This window comes from Micropterus dolomieu, unplaced genomic scaffold (assembly GCF_021292245.1).
Source record: "Micropterus dolomieu isolate WLL.071019.BEF.003 ecotype Adirondacks unplaced genomic scaffold, ASM2129224v1 scaffold_149, whole genome shotgun sequence".
Taxonomy (NCBI): Eukaryota; Metazoa; Chordata; class Actinopteri; order Centrarchiformes; family Centrarchidae; genus Micropterus; species Micropterus dolomieu.
In genome coordinates this window covers 1051-9092 of record NW_025744142.1, presented here as the reverse complement: position 1 = coordinate 9092, position 8042 = coordinate 1051, and the positions used below count along the sequence as shown (strand labels likewise).

General features: G+C 38.5%; 1 long non-coding RNA gene across 1 annotated transcript; it reads left to right on the top strand.

Moving 5' to 3' along the window:
• Positions 1-1170: 1170 nt before the first annotated feature.
• On the top strand, positions 1171-7572 carry LOC123967210. Its single transcript, XR_006824210.1, has 3 exons — positions 1171-2001; positions 6849-7308; positions 7419-7572. It is a non-coding gene; the product is annotated as an uncharacterized LOC123967210 (long non-coding RNA).
• The last annotated feature ends 470 nt before the right edge of the window (positions 7573-8042 follow it).

The window sequence follows — 8042 nt, the reverse complement described above, 5'->3', positions numbered from 1 at the left end:
CGCTACCGTTCTAGCAACACCAATAGGATTGGAGTAGTTTCATTAATGTTTTAGCCCTGCCACGCCCAGAGGCGTTCCCATAGTGTTGTCACCGACGCACATCGATAGGTAGCATAAATTGACAGAACACCGGACAAAAACGACTGTGGTGACCAGACTCAGAAAACTTCATCCGCCATGCTCATTAGGTTTTAATGTCATGTGCCATGATGATGTTTTGCAGAGCTGGCAAAAGTCGGACAAAATTTCAAACCAGCATGCCATGTCAAATCCAGCATGCATTATGCTCAATCAGCAACGCGATTTTCCGCATAGTCAAACACACCTTTTCAGTGCTGCCACTTCTGTCTGTACATAAGTCCAATCCTGCATTTCCTGAGTGACAGAACTGAATATTAGCTGAAGAAACGGCTCCAAAACAACAAGACGATGTTAAGTTTCATCTGAAAGTCTCAAGAAAACCACAGCGGGACTCAAATCCTTTAGGAGTCTTTAGAATACACTTTACAGTATCACTTCCACGAGACTCAAAGAATAGGTCAGTGATGATTATGTTTGTATAATCAGTAGATATCAGAATAGCTAAGAATCTCAATATGTACATTCATTTTCTCACGGTCTAATCAAAATGTTTTTATGGCTGATTTAATGGTAATTTAATATTAGTCATCTGATTATGTAGCCTAGAAATAAAAACATTTTTACATACTTGTTCTTTGCTTGAGTATTTCATTTATGCTACATTATACTTTTAATATGTTGCATTTCATATGAATATTTAGTACTTTTTACTTCACTAAATTTATTTAATTCTAACTATAGTTACTAGTTTTTATATACTGCTTTTTTAATACAGCAGGATCCATCCAAACTTCTCTTTCCCGAACCATATTAACCAGCTCTGACTGGGGGATCCCGAGGCGTTCCCATGCCAGTGTAGAGACATAATCTCTCCACCTAGTCCTGGGTCTTCCCCGAGGCCTCCTCCCAGCTGGACGTGCCTGGAACACCTCCCTATGGAGGCGTCCGGGAGGCATCCTTACCAGATGCCCAAACCACCTCAACTGGCCCCATTCAACGCAAAGGAGCAGCGGCTCTACTCTGAGCTCTTTGCGGATGGCCAAGCTTCTCACCCTATCTCTAAGGGAGACACCAACCACCCGCCTGAGGAAACCCATTTCGGCCGAAATACAGCTGGATGTTCATTTTAAAATTGTGGTCCCATTTAGAGGATAGTAGATGATAAAGCAGGGTATGCTTTAGGGCATGTCGCTACCACAGCAACTTGTCAGGCGTACCAATGTGTATCCCTTCCCATCTCCAGTGTCTCATCCACATATCTGCCAAAGCCAAGGCTTAGTCCACTTCTGGACGTAAAGATAGTAACATTGACGATGAGCTAAAGAGCTTGGTGAGTTATTTCTGCCTTATGAGCCGCTTCCTGTTTAACTAGATGTTGCCTAGCAATGTAGACGACAGAAACATAACAATGTTTTATGTATTTAGGATGTTTAAAACAGAAAAGTTGGATCAATATTTTTGTGGTAGCTATGTGTAAATTAACAACTGGTATTTTTAATGTGATTACATGAGGCACTTTGTTGTCAAGTGGCCTTTGTGCGTACGGGATAATACCCAACAAGTTTTAGATCCCATGATAGTAATGGATGAGACAGAGGCTAAGAAAACAAGACATTTTAGACTCAATAATGAACAAAATAGATCAATAAGATGTATAATTTTGGACGGTATAGACATACTGAAGACCATAGGGGTTCATCTGTGTCAATGAATTCACTAACAATAACTTTTAATGACATGTTTTTACATAAGCCTACAGATTATACAGTAGAGCTGTGTGTGTTGTGTTTGGAGGAGGGACTACATCATTTAAAGAAGTTAGAAGTTCCTGGTTTGTCAGTGAAGAAAGTCAGAGAGTCAGCAGTAAACCACCAGAGTCTCAACATGAAAGTCCGTCACACTTCTGCTTCTTCTTCCTCTGTGAGTATTCACTTTGGATTTCTGTCTCTCTCTCGTTATAATATTTTGTTTCTTTATTTTACGTGTTGGTCAGTAGTGTAACAGTTTCTCATGAGTCCTTTATATGGTTAAATACGATAACCAGAGGCACTTTAATGGATAGTCTAATACAAGTTCTTTATTTTACTTCCTCAAAATAAACGAAGGAAAATGAAGGGCATAATCTTACAGTTACTTTGTTATTATCAGTTTACTTTAAAATGAAGGTACAGCTGACAATAACTTTACAGAAACAAAAAGTTCATATACAAATCCATTCATTGTTTTGTCAATAAAATGTCGAGAAATAATGAGAAATGTCCATTAAAATTTCCCAAAATCTAAAAATGTATAGCTAATTATCATATATGAAGAAAAGAGTCAAATCCCAACATTTGAAAAGCTGGAACCAGCACCGGCATTTTTGTTTGTAAAATCACTAAAATATTTAATTGATTATCAAAATAGTTGCCATGAATTGTTGCAGCTTTACTCATTTTCAAAGGTAAAGTGCAATTTTGTTGCTTTTTGTTGTATTTTTATGGTGACAGAGTTTCTTTACCCTGACTGTTAGTGGACTTTGTTGTAGCTTCACAACATTTGAAATAACTGTAGTACATTTTTCAAAAAGTTATCACAACCTACAGACAAAAACAAACAAAAGAAAACTGCACTGATTTAAGAACTTAGATAAATAAAAACTGATTTAAATCACATTAAAACATCTGTGGTACACATCTGACAATTACTGCAAAAGTTCTGATGTAACAACAGCCAGTCAGTTCTGTGTTTTTTTTACATTTACTCATTTGGCAGACGCTTTTATTCAAAGCGACTTACATTTGAGGAACAACAAAGAAGCATCAGAGCATGAATTACAGCTACAACTGACAATACATAGTAGTAAGAGTAGCAATAAATACAGCAAGAGCTAATAGCACATCACATCAATGGGGTAAAAACCTAGGGAAAGAGGTAAGAGTTAACAAAAAGGCAGTGGGAGAAATAATTTTCCTTGCCACAATACATTGTAGGAGTGCCACAAGAGGTAGGATTCAAACCACAGGAGAGTGTTAACGGGAAGAAAGACTGTAAAATAAGATAATGTTGAAAGTGAGCTCTTGTGGTTTGTGGTTGAAAATTGTAAAAAAAGAAACAGTATTTCATAGTGTTTTGTTGGTGCTATGTTACTATTTGTTCTTTTGTATACTCTGATATATTTTTGTGTCTTGGTGTGTGACAGACAGAAAAATGATTGTTAATTACTGAAATAAAAACCTATGTAATAGTTTTACATGTGTTTCATTATTGTACAGTTATACATTTTTATGACTCATTGTTGTATGAAAAGAGAAAAGGGAAGAAAGGAGGGCAGAGAAAACATATCAAAAACCATAACAGCAGCAAAACTAGGCAGTTACTTTTATAATTTACATTTGATTGATTGAAACCTTTATTTATGTAGGGAAGTATAAAAGATGATGGCTAAAAGAAGGACAGAGATGACAGTGACATTCACTTGCAGAGCCAGTCTATGATCCTCAGTGACAGACTGGTTGAACTGGGAAACTCCCAGTGTGACTCTGTGTACCATAAAACTTTGATTAACAGTGTCTTTATTTAATTTAAAACCGCTGTGCCAGGTTACAGGGCTCTACGTTTGACTCTCACATCCTGATTTTCAGTCAGGATTTAGAGCTCATCAAAGCACAGAGACAGCTCTGGTGAAAATTACTAATGACCTCCTTATTGCATCAGACAAAGGACTTGTCTCTGTACTGGTTTTATTAAATCTTAGTGCTGCATTTGATACCATTGACCATCAGATCCTATTGCAGAGACTGGAATATTTCATTGGCATTAAAGGAACCGCTCTAAGCTGGTTTAAGTCCCATTTATCAGATCGATTTCAGTTTGTACATGTTAACGATGAGTCCTCCATGCATGCCAAAGTTAGTCATGGAGTTCCTCAAGGATCTGTCCTCGGACCAATCCTCTTCACTTTATGTTTCCTTTAGGCAATATTATCAGGAAATATTCCCTAAGCTTTCATTGTTATGCAGATGATACTCATTTATATCTATCGATCAAGCCAGATGAAACTCATCAGTTAGCTAAACTTCAAATGTGCCTTCAGGATGTTAAAACCTGGATGACTTGTAATTCTCTAATGTTAAACTCAGATAAAACTGAAGTTATTTTTCTGGGGCCTAAGGTTTCTGCCTCTTAAAAGGAAGTTTTTCCTTGCCTCTGTCGCCTAGTGCTTGCTCTTGGTGGGAACTGTTGGGCTTCTGTAAATAACATCATAGAGTACGGTCTAGACCTGCTCTTTTATGAAAAGCGCTGTGAGATAACTGTTGTTGTGATTTGGCGCTATATAAATAAATAAAAAAAACATTTAAGTGATCAAAATATAAGTCTTGAGTCGCTCATTTCCTTTGATTATTTATTTAAAACAAATCGAACAACAAAAATACTGTCAAACTAAATGAGGTCAAAGACTGTGTCGTTCCTCGCACTTTAGTTTCTGCCCGTAGGTTCAGACCCAAAATACCTCTTCAGATACACCTCTTCCTCTTTCCACAGCTGCCTAAGTTAATCAGAACAGCTAAATACATGAGCAATCAATAAATCCAAAAGACTATTCTCAAAATAAATCTGAATTATAAAATAATTAAAAACAAGAAATTGGCTTCAACAAATAGCCCGGGCTTTTGCTAAAATCACAGAATTGACCCTGCCTATATTTGGGACAGACGTCCATATGGAAAAGGCCTTTAATTTCTTTTGCACAAAACTGAAACTACTATGAAAACAGTTTATGTATTTCAAAAAGTATGGGTATTACTTGTATAAAAAATATTATATCAAATTAGTTTGATCTAGCCCCGACAGTTGGCTTATGCACTTTTATTTTGTAGGCAGCAATGTAACGAAAACAAAACATACCAAACAACACAGTGCAGGATGAGAGAAGTGTGGCAGAAGCTAGCAGACAGAGAGCAACGGACTTATACGGAAAGCTGTTTTGATTCTTTTGATTGGTGGACCCTTAAAGGCTAAAGGCACTTAATAATAAAGGAATGGACACATTTGGACTTAACGAGCGCTTTAAAGGTAATAGGAGTCTGAATTTTTTTCTCTTGTACCATGCCGGCTGCACTGGTAAATCTATAGGAATTAGACTTTGGCTCATTGTTTCCGTTAAATGAACTGAACGATTGAATTGTGGAGAATCTAACTGATCTAAGGATGCGTAGCGTGTCCATACTGACACATTGATTATGCTTTCAAACATTAATACAAATACTAACGATCTAAGCAGCTTAGAAGCAGCTCAAGCGGGTGACCCAACAGGGTTTAAGAGGTTTTAAACATCCAAAGAACTAGAACTGTAAAAACCAAACCAGGGGTCTAGTGGAGACCTGCGTTTATTTGTCAAAATGTTTATCCACACCAGGCCAGTAAACGGGATAGACGGCTATTTGGGACTCGGCTATTAATTGAAGTTTTACGGTAAATGTGAAGCAGCAAATGTTGTGATCAGACTGCAGCATCTTACAGGACGTTCAGACAGTAACTATTGTTGTTCATCTTTTCAACAGCTCTGCAGGATGGAAACACTGGTCTCACCAATGCCCAGATCACATCTGTCCATACAGGAACTGATGTTCTTTTGTAAGAGAGAATGTAAACGAGAGGACATCCTCATTCACACAACTGGTGTCAGAGATCAGAGAGGCAGATACAGCATCACATATGAAGGAGGATATTCTTTATATTTTAAATATGTTTTTGTGAGCATCATACAGCTGACCAAGTCTGACTCGGGACGGTACAGGTGTGGTTTAGGTGGATTTAATATAGAGTTTGAAATCATTGTTGTAGATGGTGAGTTTCTACTAAAAGTCATGAAAATGTTTCTTTCCTGTCTGAAGAAGAGCTTCACTGTTCACTGGTTGATTTACTTTAATGCTCATTTAAAAACATCCACACAATAGTTAATTTGAGTATTGGTGGACCATAGACTTACAAACTTATTGTTTCAAGTGAGGGGGGGGGGGCGTTCCGACAGTCATGAGGTCCAGGCTCCTAAGCTCAAAGGGTCCCGTGTCACGGGAGTGAATCCAATTCCATGAACTGGCAGGTATTCTGTTAGCATTCAGCACAAGGATTCAGACAGAAAACAGGCTGGCGTGTTCATACTGTATGGTACAACAATCCGGCAGGGACTGAAAGGTTGAGCTGGTCTTTAAAGGTGAGTTGATTGCAGGATGAAACACCGGTGTGCTAATTAACAGGATGCGTCGCAGGTGAGTTGACTGGAGCTCAGGTGACCACGCCCACCAGCAGCCCCAGAGCATGAGGGAGGGAGCAGACCCAGAGACAGACAAAAAAACAAAACACACCAAGCACACCACAAACCAAAGGGAAAAAGAACTCAAAAACTACAATCACACAAATACCAACAGGCAGGTCAGGGTCATGACCGGGGGTTCGTGACATCAGTGTGAAAGTTTGTGACTCTGAAGTGAATGTTTCTATTAACAGGTGCAGTTATTTACGAGTATTTTTCCATGTGTTCACCTGCCATCACAGAATATTTAGACCACTTTTTCATATTCAAAGATCAATGATCATATTGTGTGCAGAGGCTGAGATTATGATGCTCTGAATCTTTGCTGGAAGAATCCAAATCAGTCACAGACTGGTAGAACTGGGCAGCTCCCAGTGTAACTGGGGATCACATTTGAAACTGTAATTATTGTGATCAGACTGCATCATGTTAAGTACAGATAGTAACTATTGATTGTTCATCTTTTCAACAGCACTGCTGGATGGAAGTCCTCCTGAAGAAACATCCCTCTATACAAGAGCTGGAGGAAATATTGTAGTTGGATCCTCCTTTATTTTCTTTGGAAGCAGGGAAGTACTTCTGCAAGGAAGAATGTAAAGAGAAAGACATTCTTGTTGAAACAACTGGTTACACAGCTGAGAGAGGCAGATACAGCATCAGATATACAGAACGATCTCTGACAGATGTATCTGTGTATGTGAGCATCACACAGCTGACAGAGTCTGACTCAGGACGGTACAGGTGTGGTCTGGACAGACGTTTATCACCAGATTCCTACTGGGAGTTTGAGATCATTGTCACAGATGGTGAGTTTACATTTAAAATAAAATGAAAATAACTGAGAATGAAAATGTTTGTTCATGTCTCTCCAGGTCTGAAGAAAGTTTTCACTAACAGCTGCTGATGTAAATCCCCAGTGAACACGGATGAATGTAAATGTAAAACAGTTCAGCTCACACACAGACACAGTCTGTACATTAATTTCTCTCACCAGGTTTTCTGCACGTTTTTGTTGTTCACATCTCTGTTTTTTCAACATCAGACCCATCAGCCTCCAAACCAACACAGATTTCTCAGACTGACCAGCAGCAGACTGGGACAGCATCACCTCGAGGTACATCCACACTGTTTGATAGATTAAAGTCAATGACTGAAAGTCATAACAAGTAATTGTCCTTTCAGCACCTAGCAAAGCCTCTCAGCCAGTGTCTATGGAGAAGGTCTCAGTCAAAGCTGTGAACCAGAATATGTGCATTGTCTCTGTATGCATGTATGTGTGTTACTGTGTATATGTACACTAGATCGGCATGTTTTATGCAAGTACATGAGTTTATTGAAGGGCTTGTTTATACAATATTGCAAGATATAGATCCATCAAACACAAATGACATCCAGATTTATACAGGACACTTCAGTTATTCCAGATTTGTACAACCGACCAATCGTGAGTCCTGTCACTTCCTCTCAACGCTCCTATCACAGCTGTGTGAGAACTTGTGTGTGTGTGTGTAAACTTTTAGCTTTTCGGTAAGGCTAATCAGAGAATCCTCTTTGAGAACCTCAAATAAAAGCTAGTGAAATAGAAGAGATATGTATGTGTATGCATCTTAAGACTGTGTGTCTAACATATTGAAGCATTTTAGGTAGCGAGCAGAATCTGACACAG